The sequence below is a fragment of the Myotis davidii genome, unplaced genomic scaffold (genome assembly GCF_000327345.1).
Source record: "Myotis davidii unplaced genomic scaffold, ASM32734v1 scaffold462, whole genome shotgun sequence".
NCBI lineage: Eukaryota > Metazoa > Chordata > Mammalia > Chiroptera > Vespertilionidae > Myotis > Myotis davidii.
The window spans coordinates 358735-370981 of NW_006293237.1; the positions used below are offsets into that span (position 1 = coordinate 358735).

Here is a 12247-nt window from a genome sequence, read left to right on the forward strand (position 1 = left end):
GGAGATCACTTAGTTCAGCGTCTCCATCCTAGACATGGGGAAACTGAGACCAGTTCCCAGGATCATACAGCTTTTCTGGGGTAAGCTTGACGCCTCTTTCCCAAGCCAGGCTCCTTCTGTCTGTCTGCGGTCCGTGTGAGGAAAGGGTGAGAGCTCAAGGAATCCCCACTAACACAGAGGGCCGGCCCCTCCCAGGCCCACGAAGCCCCTCCCCCTCCTCAATTAGGGCCAGCCGGAGATGAAGGACAGGAAGGGAGGAGGTGGGGTGGGATCAAGGTCTTAACATGCCCTGTGAGATCCAGTTTCCTCCCCAAGGCCCAATGGGAGCCAGGGACACCCTTGCCCTGCTCCTCCCCCACCTGAAACTACCTGTCCCTGAAGGAGGGGGCTTCTGAGCTCCTGCACTCATGCATATTGCATACTTATATGAAACAGCCATATGCCACAAAGGCATACACACTTGACATCACAGACAGACACACATTTGGGTTCCTGTGCCCTGAGTGGAGGGCCCGAGAGGGGCCACCCTGCCAGGGCCTTCAGGACTGGACCTCCCCTGCCTCCTCTCCCTCCTCCGGCTCTAGGACTCCCTCAGCCTCTAGCCCAGCGTTCTCCCCCATCCCAGGCACCCCCATCCCACCCCTCCCCTGCCCTCGCTCAGCCCAGGCTGGCCCAGCCCAGCCCAAGGCAGTAGCCTGCACACAGCCAAGGGCCAGGCTCTGGCCTGAGTTCGACTCTTTTTTCCTGTTTGTCCGTCTTCTCTGTTGACCTGCAGAGACCAAAACAGCCCCTCACTGACCAGGCCCAAGTATAACCAAGGTCAAGGCCTCCTCTTCCTACCCAGAGAGACTGGCTGTACCCCAGCCCCTCCCAGCCTCTGACTGGGCAGCAGGGGAGTGGGGGCAGGTGTCTTATACATGTACCACACCCCCTACACACAGCACACATAGCATACAGCACACACACACACAGCCCTCAGTGCACACACATGCATACCGCACACACACATCCTACCTCCTGACATTACATATGTACCAGCCTGCAGTGGCCTCTGTGGCCTTGGTCACCAAGACTCTCCCAGCCTTGCAGGCCAGGTGGAACCCTGTCCACCCCGGGAACTGAGGCGCCTGCGGAGGATCATATGTCCCTGTTTTGCCATCCCCAGCTGTGTGACCTTGCACAGGCTATGCCTAGCTCTCTGCGCCTCAGCTTCCTGCTCTGTACACTGAGAATCTAATGATCGAAGGTGGACACGTGGTGGCCCAGCTGGTGTGGTTCAGTGGTTGGGCATCGACCTATGAACCAGGAGGTAACGATTCCACTCCCAGTCAGGGCACATGTCCGGGTTGCAGCTCAATCCCCAGTGTGGGATGTACAAGAGGCAGCTGTTCAATGATTCTCTCTCATCATTGATGTTTCTCTCTCTCTCTCTCCCTCTCCCTTAAAAAAACAAACAAAAAAGAGGTGGATACGCAGTGATAGGATGGGCAATGGCCTGACCTGCAGGTGCCTCCAGAAGTGCCTGCTTTCACTGCAATAGGGCAGTGCTAGAGGCTGGCGAGAGACGCTCCCGGGACTGGTCAGGAAGGGGTGCCAGCCTTCCCGGGCAATCACTTCCTTATGAGTTTCTCCGCTTGGATTCTTGGATTCGCAGGGCTGGATCCCAGTGGAGAGCTGACGCAGGGCGGGGCCCTGAGCCATGAGGCCGAGCCCGTGACCACCTCTGCTCTGCGCACTCCTTGTTTCCTGTTGTTGAGCCCAGGGAAAAGTCTTGGGGAAGGCCCCCCTTCCTGTCGCTTTCTCTGGGCTCCAAGAAGCAAGGGGAGGGGTTTGTGTCCACACCGAGGCCAGGACATAAAGGGAAGCTGCTCATGGAACTCCCCCTAGTCAGCCAGCACAGTCCTGGGGACCTCCGAGGAGCTGAGAGCCACCAAGGCAGGAGGGTGTGTCCGAGAGAGTCTGGCTCTTCAGCTGAGAGCCCTGAAGGCTCAGGAGTCCGTGGTGCACGTGCTGGCGCTGCATGGGCGCCGTGCCAGGGAGAGGCTGGCCCGGCTGAGTCCCATTGCCTATAGCAAGGAGCCAGTCGGGAGAGGCCCCTGCCCCAGCCACCTACAGGGGACAAGAAAGATGGAGCTTGGCAGCAGCTCAGGGGAAGAAAGGCTGGCTGGATTATTCACTGTCAGGGCCACTTGCGTCAGCAGAGATGGCACTGGGTTGCCCAGAAGCCCCGGCCCCCTGGACAGCAGGTACTGAGAGCAGGGCGCATACCTGGAGCCAGGCAGGTGAGTGGGGGCCCTGGAGAGGAGAGAGAAGGCAGGATCCCTGAGAAGTGTTTGAGCGGGTAGCCTAACCGGCCCATGCTCACCCTGGGGAGCACTGGGAAATTCGTTCTGGAAGGCTGGAGAAGGGCTTGGCTATGGCCTGGCCAGTTACCCTCAGCGGACCTCAGGCCTCGGGCCTGGGGCAGGACTGAGCGGACATTCTCCCCATCCCCCTCTCCCCCCAGGGCAGCCCCTCTGCCCTGCTTTCCACCACCTCCCTCTAAGATTCCATTGGCAGAAAGCATTCCGTGGGTGGTTGAGGTGTGGGGCTCTGCACTCTCCTGTCTGAGCAGAAGAAGCCAGGAGGCCCGGGGAAGCAGGGAACACTGGCTGTCCCAGGTGCCAGCCGCTGGGGCAGGAGGTCAGAGCTGGCAGGACCCCAGATCTGCCTGCCCTGCTCTCTTACTGGCTTTCTGTAACCAGAACCTTTTATTTATTTACATTTTGATTGATTTCAGAGAGGAAGGGGGGGAGAGAGATAGAAACACCAAAAATGAGAGAGAATCATTGATCGGCTGCCTGCAACCCAGATATGTGCCCTGACAAGGAATCGAACCGTGACCTCCTGGTTCATAGGTTGACACTCAACCACTGAGCCAGGACAGCCGGCCTGTTAATCAGAACCTTTTGCTCAACAAATAGCAAGTTGTGCCGGCCCTGCACTTGGTGTGGAGGTGGGAGGGCCTGGGCCCTGCCAGGAGGAGCACAGGGTCTTGTGCTGAGAGGAGTGGGGGCGTAGAGGCTGGGAGAAGCCCCAGGAAAGAAATGGTGGGACATGATTAACGCCACCAGGCAGTGGGGATGGAGAGGAAAGGCATTTCTTGGGCCCTGGATAGACTCTTGAAAGACGTTTGGGATGAAAGAGTAAGAGGACGCAGCCAAGGACATGGAGAAGGAGTGATGGAAAACCAGGAGAGCGCCCGACTGGTGTGGCTCAGTGGCTGAGCATCGACCTATGAACCAGGAGGTCACGGTTCGATTCTGGTCAGGGCACATGCCCGGGTTGTGGGCTTGATCCCCAGCAGGAGGCGTGCAGGAGGCAGCCGATCAATGATTCTCATCATTGAAGTTTCTATATCTCTCTCCCTCTGCCATCCTTGCTGAAATTAATAGAATATATTATTTTTTTAAAAATATATTTTATTGGTTTTTTACAGAGAGGAAGGGAGAGAGATAGAGAGTTAGAAACATCAATGAGAGAGAACACACACACACACACACACACACACCAGCAGAGCGTGGGTTCACAAGGCTGGAGGAGAGACAGGTGCCCCAAGGGAAGGAAAGACACAGCAAAACTGCTGAGAGGCCCAGAGAAGGAGGCAGCCCTATTGGCCATCCCTCCCTACTGGGTGCACATTGCAGATGGCGGACCTGCGTGGCAGTGGGAAGAATGAACTGAAATGATGCCTGAGGAGCACAGCGAGGAGAGCCTGATGTCATTCCCATGCCTGGGAGAGGCTCGGATGGGGAGAAAGAGCTTTGAGTCAAAGGACGAGGTCAAAGGACGGGATTGAAGGGGGGAGCACGTGCCTGTGTGCGTGCAAGTGTTCACTGGGTCATGCATGGGCCAATGACAACAGGACAGGGTGACCATTCATCTGAGGTCCAAAGTAAAGTTAAACAGAGCCTGTTTGCAAAAGTTGCAGAAGGAGGAGAGTGATACCTGGTGGATTAGGAGCCCTGCAGGCTGGGGAGGGGCAGGGTCCCCAGGAGGCTCTGGGTCACCCCTCTCCTGGGCTGAGGAACTGGGGTGTAGAAGGCAGGTGAGCAGTTGAGGGCTGTGTCCCCAGATGGCCATGCGGTCCCCATCTGAGGGGAAGGCAGCCCTGTAGGAGGCGTCTCTCTCTCTCTGTCTCTCCCTCTCTAAATATATGATTTCAGAAAGGGAGGGAGAGGGAGCAAGAGATAGAAACATCAATGATGAGAGAGAATCATTGATCGGCTGCCTCCTGCACGCCTGCCATTGGGGATCAAACCCACAACCTGGGCCTGTGCCCTGACGGGAAATCAAACCATGACCTCCTGGTTTATAGGTCAATGCTCAACCCCTGGCCGGGCAAAAGGTGTCTCTTTTTGGTCAGAGTTATACACACATGTTGCTTAAAGTGGCAGATGGTTCAAGGCTGAGGCTTGTAACAAAAAGCAGCAGCTGCTCCTCATTTCACCTTCCCAGAGCAGAGCCAACCGGTTTCAGCTCCTTCCAGGGGCTTTCTGGGTAATTACCTCTGTGTGACTCAGAAATGAACCTCCAGCTCTCCGTTCATCATCGCCACCACCACACAGCCTTCCCCTCCGCTGCCTGCCTGCCTTCCGTGTGGCTGCATCTAGAGCTGCTTCATCGGTGCCCAGTGCTTCCACTCTTCTGACTGCCGTGGCCCAGCCAATGATTTCTCTCCTTGTCCTGAATGACTTTAAAAAATAATTTTTTATTGATTTCAGAGAAGGGAAAGGGAGAGAGAGATAGAAACATCAATGATGGGAGAGAATCATTCCTCGGCTGCCTCCTGCATGCCCCCCACTGAGAACCCAGCCTGCAGCCCGCGCATGTGCCCTGACCGGGAATCGAACCGTGACCTCCTGGTTCACATAGGTCAACCCTCAACCACTGAGCCATGCCAGCTGGGCCTGAATGGCTTAAAAATCAGCTTCATTGAGGTAAGATTAGCATAAAATGAAATTCACAAATTGTTTGGTGAGATTTGCCACATGGATACAGTTGTGTGACCACCACCATAACCATGACAGAGGACGTTTGCATCATTCCAGAAAGTTCCCTCATGGCCCTTTGCAATCTCTTCCCCCAACCTGGAGCCTAGCAACCAGGATGTTTCTATCACTACATATTTGTCTTCTCTCGAATTTTATATAAGTAGAATCAGAAAGCATGTAGTATTTCATGTCTGGCTGCTTTTATTCAGCAGAGTGCCTCTCTGTTGTGTGTCAGGAATTAGTTCCTCTTAGTGCTAAGTAGGGTGCCATTGTATGCACGAACCGCAGCTCATTTAGCCCAGTACCAGCTGATGGGCAGACATGTGGGTTGCTTCCAGTTTGGGGCTGTTATGAAGAAGGCTGCTCTGAACTCTTGAGTACAAGCCTTTGTATGCACATGTTTTCATTTTCCCAGATAAATCCTTAGACATGGGGCTGCTGGGTCATATGATAGGTGTATGTTTCAGTTGATAAGAAACTGGCAAATTGGTCCTAGCCGGTTTGGCTCAGTGGATAGGGTGTCAGCCAGTGGACTGAAGGGTCCCAGGTTTGATTCAGATCAAGGGCACATGCCTGGGTTGCGGGCTTGATCCCCAGTAGGGGGCGTGCAAAGGGCAGCTGATTAATGATTCTCCCTCACCATTGATGTTTCTATCTCTCTCCCCTTTCTTCTTTGAAATCAATTAAAATATATATAAGAGCCAAAACCAGTTTGGCTCAGTGGATAGAGCGTCGGCCTGCGGACTGAGGGGTCCCGGGTTCGATTCCAGTCGAGGGCATATGCCTGGGGTGTGGGCGCTTCCCCAGTGGGGGATGTGCAGGAGGCAGCTGATCGATGTTTCTCTCTCATCGATGTTTCTGGCTCTCTGTCTCTCTCTCTTCCTCTCTGTAAAAAATCAATAAAATATATTTTTTCATGCACCAAAAAGTGGTGAGTTTGATTCCTGATCAGGACACATACCCAAGTTGTGGGTCCCCTGGTTGGAGCACATGTGGGAGGCAGCCAATTGTTATTTTTCTCTCTCTCTCTCTCTCTCTCTCTCTCTCTCTCTCTCTCTCTCTCTCCATCTCCTGTCCTCTCTGAAATAATCTCTCAAAAAAAAAAAAAAAAAAAATTGTTTTCCACACTCATCATATGACATGACAGTTCCATTTGCTCTGCACTTACTATGCCAGTCTGTTATTTTGCTTTCAGCCTCTGTAATCTTAACCATTTTAGTGGTATTTTTATTGGGGTTTTATTTTGCATTTTCCTTATGACTGATGATGGTGAATGCTTTTCATACACTTATTTGCCATTTGTATATATTCATTGGTAAAGCAGCTAGTCAAATCTTTTGTCAATTTGTTAAAGTTTTCTCAATTATTGAGTGGTAAGAGTTTGTTTCCTTTTTGACATACTTTGGTTACAAATCCTTTAGCAGATATGTTTTGCAAATATTTTCTCCCAGTCTGTGGCTTGCCTTTTGATTTTACTAAAAGTGTCTTTTAAAAAGGAAACATTTTAAATTTTGATGAAGTCTAATTTTATCTGGAGTTTTTTCATAGTTGGTATATTTTGTGTCCTATCTAAAAAGTCTTTGCCTAATCCAATGTCACAGATATTCTCCCATGATTTCCTCCATATGGTTTATATTTCTAGCTCTTATATTTAGGTCTGGGATTCATTTTGAGTTAAATGTTGTGCATGGTATGAGGTAAAGGTCTGGGTTCCTTCTTTCTAAAATTTTTTTTAAAATATATTTTTATTGATTTCAGACAGAAGGGAGGGAGAGAGAGAGAAAGAGAGAGAGAGAGAGAGACATCAATGATGAGAGAGAATCATTGATCGGCTGCCTCCTGCACGCCCCCTACTTGGGATTGAGCCTGCAACCCAGGATGTGCCCTTGACCGGAATGAACCTGAGACCCTTCAGTCTGCAGGCTGACGCTCTATCCACTGAGCCAAACCTGCTAGGGTTGGGTTCCTTCTTTTGCATGCAAATAACCAGTTGTTCCAGCATCATTTGTTCAAAAGACTGTCCTTTCCTCATTGAATTACCTTAGTTCCTGTGCCACAAGCTGTGTGTGGGTCTGCTTCTGGACTCTCAGTTCTGTTCCACTGTCTATATCCTATCCATATACCAATACCTATCTTGGTCACTAGGTCTTGAACCCAGATAGTATAAATTCTTCAATTTTGTTCTTTCTCAAAATCATTTTGATTAGCCTAGGACTAAGTGATCGGCAAACTGCGGCTCGCGAGGCACATGAGGCTCTTTGGCCCCTTGAGTGTGGCTCTTCCTAAGCCTTAGGAGTACCCTAATTAAGTTAATAACGATATACCTACCTATATAGTTTATGTTTTAAAAATTTGGCTCTCAAAAGAAATTTCAATCATTGTACTGTTGATATTTGGCTCTGTTGACTAATGAGTTTGCCGACCACTGACTATGGGTATTAATCTTCATCACTATTTGCATTTCCATCTAGATTTTAAAAACAGCTTGTCAGTTTCTAAAAAAAAAGACCTGGGTTTTAATTACCATTACATTAACTCTATAGATAAGTGTGGGGGAAATTGACATCTTAACCATAATGAGTCTTTTGACCCATGAATAGGCTATTTGTCTCCATTTATGTAAGCTTCTTTCATTTCTCTCAGCAATATTTTTTAAAAATATATTATTACTGATTTCAGAGAGGAAGGGAGAGGGATAGAGAGACAGAAACATCATTGATGAGACAGAATCATTGGTAAGCTGCCTCCTGTACACCCAACACTGGGGATCGAGCTCACAACCTGGGCATGTGCCTGACTGGGAATCGAACCGTGACCTCCTGGTTCATAGGTTGACAACCACTGAGCCAAGCCAGCTGGGTTCTCTCAGCAATATTTTATAGTTTTTGGTTCACAGGTATGTACATAGGTTATTAAGTTATCCCTAAGTGTTTCATATTTTGATGTTATTATAAATGGTACTTTTAAATGTCAATTCCAGCCAAAACCGGTTTGGCTCAGTGGATAGAGCGTCAGCCTGCGGACTGAAGGGTCCCAGGTTCGATTCTGGTCAAGGGCATGTACCTGGGTTGCAGGCACATCCCCAGTGGGAGATGTTCAGGAGGCAGCTGATAGATGTTTCTCTCTCATCGATGTTTCTATCTCTCTATCTCTCTCCCGTCCTCTCTAATATATATATTTTGGTTCATAGGTCAGTGCTCAACCACTGAGCCACGCCAGCCAGGCCAGACTTCTTTTGCTGTGTTTCATATTTACCTATATTCTTTGTTAAGCTACTTGATGAAAAGGTCTGATTTAGGAAGGCATTTAGCTTTATAGCAAAAGTTTTCCATCTGCAGGTACCACCTTCAAAGGAATTGACTTTACAGTGCTGATGTAATCTGCTGGTTCCCTGTGAACAGTGTGCAAAAAATTACGTCAACCCCATGGAAAGTCAGATACCAAAAAAAGGAACAATGTATACAGTTGAGGAAAGTATCATGCTAAATTTTCTCCATCTAAAAATTAATCAATGGAATAAATGCATGAACTATGGTTGCCTTGCTTTCAGGAAACGCACATTTGGGAATTCCATTCTCGTTCTCATCTCATGTCCGTGGACAGGATTTTGTCAGCCACCATGCTATTTGCTTTGTGGGTTGTGGTAGTGAAGGAATGCAGCCGCACTTGCTCAGAATTGGTAATGAGCTCTGGTCCCGACTCTTCCCACTTTTCAGGTGCAACCAAATCTTTGTCTGTATAGATCCGCAGTTCAAATGAACAAGAAACTTCCCACCGTGGCAGAAAGGTCACTGTAGCTGTGATCTGTGCCAATGAGGGGATTTCTGAGGCTTTCCTTTGGGTGGACTGTCATCTGTGACAGCCTTATCACACTCAATATCAAACTATCTTTTTTAAAAAATATATATTTTATTGATTTTTTACAGGGAGGAAGGAAGAGGGATAGAGAGTTAGAAACATCGATGAGAGAGAAACATCGATCAGCTGCCTCCTGCACATTTCCCACTGGGGATGTGCCCACAACCAAGGTACATGCCCTTGACCGGAATCGAACCTGGGACCCTTCAGTCCTCAGGCCGACGCTCTATCCACTGAGCCAAACCAGTCAGGGCTAAACTGCTATCTTTCAAGGATCTTCCCACTTTCAATATTCGAGATGACTACCACTGGTTTCTAAACTGAATACTTGTTACCCGGCTAGTGTTGCTCAGTGGTTGAGCACTGACCTATGAACCAGGAGGTCATGGTTCGATTCCCAGTCAGGGCACATGTCTAGATTGTGGGCTCGGTCCCCAGTGTGGGGCCTGCAGGAGGCAACCCATCAATCAATCATTCTCTTTCTTTTTTTTTCTTTTTTTTTTAAATCATTCTCTTTCATCATTGATGTTTCTATCTCTCCCTCCCCCTTCCTCTCTCTGAAATCAATAAAAATATATTTTAAGATATAAATAAATCAACTGAACACTTGTATACCCAGTTTTTGAGTTGTTCCACCAAATTATTTAGATATTTCATGAGCTCAGAATCAGTAATTACAAGTGAGGTGAGCCCATATTTCTGCATGCAATAAAGGTTTCAGATGCCATGCTGATATAAAATGCTGTTGATGCCAAATGAGAAGAACTCAGCCAGGATTTCTGTGCTCCCGTGAAGGATGATGCCCTGCTGCCCGGAGAGCTGCCTAGCCATGCCAGGCCCACAGCCTCGGGCGCACCCACCACACAGGGTGACCTCAGGGTTCGCCGCTAACGCATATGCATTTAATTTATTTTTTTTAAATGTCTTTTTACAGCTGGTGTGTTCAAACCATTGTCCAACGAAGTCCACACATTGCATTTGGTTTTATTTTTGAGTCTCTTGTAATCTAGAATAGTCTACAACACACCTGTATTTTATTTTATTTTTGTAATCCTCACCAAAGCCATTTTTTTCCATGGATTTTTAAAATATATATATTTTGTTGATTTTTTACAGAGAGGAAGGAAGAGAGATAGTCAGAAACATCGATCGGCTGCCTCCTGCACATCCCCCTACTGGGGATGTGCCCGCAACCCAGGTACATGCCCTTGACCGGAATCGAACCTGGGACGCTTCACTCCGCAGGCCGACGTTCTATCCACTGAGCCAAACCGGTTAGGGCAAAACAAATTTTTTTGAAGCTTACTTAGATTGAAGTTTATGAATTACAGCAAATTATAATGCTAGAAACAGAAAATAAACATTTGATTAAAGCAGGGTGGGGAAAGTCCGCCCCCACACCGTATAAGGCCCATGAAATATTTGGTCTGGCCCAGCTGAGGCATTAGGGGTGAGTTAATTAAATGTTTGACCAAATACAGCAGGCTCATTTTTAAGTTGATAATTTTGTATGGCCCGTGAATGATGTTATAAATATTCAAATGGCCCTTGGAGGAGAAAAGGTCCCCCACCCTGGATTAAGGGGTCTGTAATGGTAATTTTAAGGGGAATAACATTGCAGTTTTATTTTTAAGACAGTTAAAAAATAAGTAAAATAAATATATTTTCTAATTTAACTTGTGATTTCTTCTTTGATCCATGGGTTATCTAGACAGATATTTTTTTCAATTCCACATATTTGGAAATTTCCTAGAAATCATTTTTTTAATTGATTTCAAATTCAATACCACGGTGGTCAGAAATTCTACTTTGTATGATTTCTCTCCTTCGTAATTTACTGAGGCTTGTTCTGCTCTGAATGTTATGTATGTTGGTGAGTGTACTTGACAAGAATGTGTATTCTCTTGTTGCTGGGTGTAGGATTCTAAAAATATCAACTAGGTCACTTGGGTTGATAGTGTTGAGAGTTGATGGTCTTCTCTATCTTACTGAGTTTTCCCTATTATTTTAAAAATATATTATTATTGATTTCAGAGAGAAAAGGAGGAGAGAGAGATAGCAATATCAATGATGAGAGAGAATCATTGATCAGCTGCCTCCTGCATGCCCCACACCGGGGATTGAGCCCAAAAGCTGGGCATGTGCCCTGACCGGGAATCGAACCATGACCTCCTGATTCATAGGTCGACACTCAAGCACTGAGCCATGCCGCTGGGCTCCCTATTTGTTTTTATCAATTACTGAAGAGGGATGTTAGGGTCTGCAACTCGGTTTGAAGATTTGTCTGTTTCTAGAACTCTGTCAATTTTTGTTTCATGTATTTGGTAGCTTTGCTATTAGCTGCTTACAAATTTAAAATGATTATGTCTTCTTGATTATTTGTCCCTTTTCCATTGTGAAACGTCCCTCTTTATTTCTGCTAATACTCTTTGTCTTGAATTCTACTTGGATATGAATATGGCCATACAAGCTTTCTTATGCTCAGTGTTTGCGTAGTATATCTTTACCGCCGTTTTATTTTCAGCTTGTCTATGTCTTTATGCTTCAAGCGCGCTTCTTGTAAATAACATATAGCTATTTTATCCAGCCTGACAGTCTCTGCCTTTTAACTGGCGTGTGTGGCAGATTGTGTTTTTCAAAGGTAGCCCCAACAATATCTCCCATCCCACATGCTCTTCTGGAACCGTGCCATTTTCCCATCAAGAGGTGGAACTGAGCCCTCCCCCCTGTAATCTGGGAAGGCTTGTGACTTGCTTTAAATCAACATAATGTGGTCAAAGTGACGCCACTTGATTTCCGAGGCTAGGTCAGAAAAGGCAACAGTTTCTGCCTTGTTAGCAGGGCTACTCACTCTTCCTCTTCCAGCCTCTAGCGCCTGCCCCCCTCCAGCAAGTCGAGTTTCCCTGAGGCTGCCGTGCTGGGAAGAAGCCCAAACTAGCCCCTCATGGAGAGAACACACGGAAGGACTCTGAGGCATGCAGAGAGAGATGGCCGGCCACTGCTACAGCCACTGTCTGGCAGCAACCACCATCAGCCAGAGCTGCCCAGCCGAGCCCTCCCCAGAGTCTTTTTTAGATAATTCTTTTTTAAAAAAATATGTTTTTTTTTAATTGAATTTTTACAGAGAGGAAGGGAGAGGGATAGAGAGTTAAAAACATCGTTGAGGGAGAAACATCGACCAGCTGCCTCCTGCACACTCCCTACTGGGGATGTGCCCGAAACCAAAGTACATGCCCTTGACCGGAATCGAGCCTGGGACCTTGCAGTCTGCAGGCCGACGCTCTATCCACTGAGCCAAACCGGTTTCGGCTCATTGGTTGTTTCTTATACGTGCCCTGAACAGGGATCAAACCCAC

General features: G+C 47.8%; 1 pseudogene; it reads right to left on the minus strand.

Annotated features, from left to right (window-relative positions):
- Positions 1 to 8615: 8615 nt before the first annotated feature.
- LOC102766832 lies at positions 8616 to 9722 on the minus strand (annotated as a pseudogene).
- Positions 9723 to 12247: the final 2525 nt, after the last annotated feature.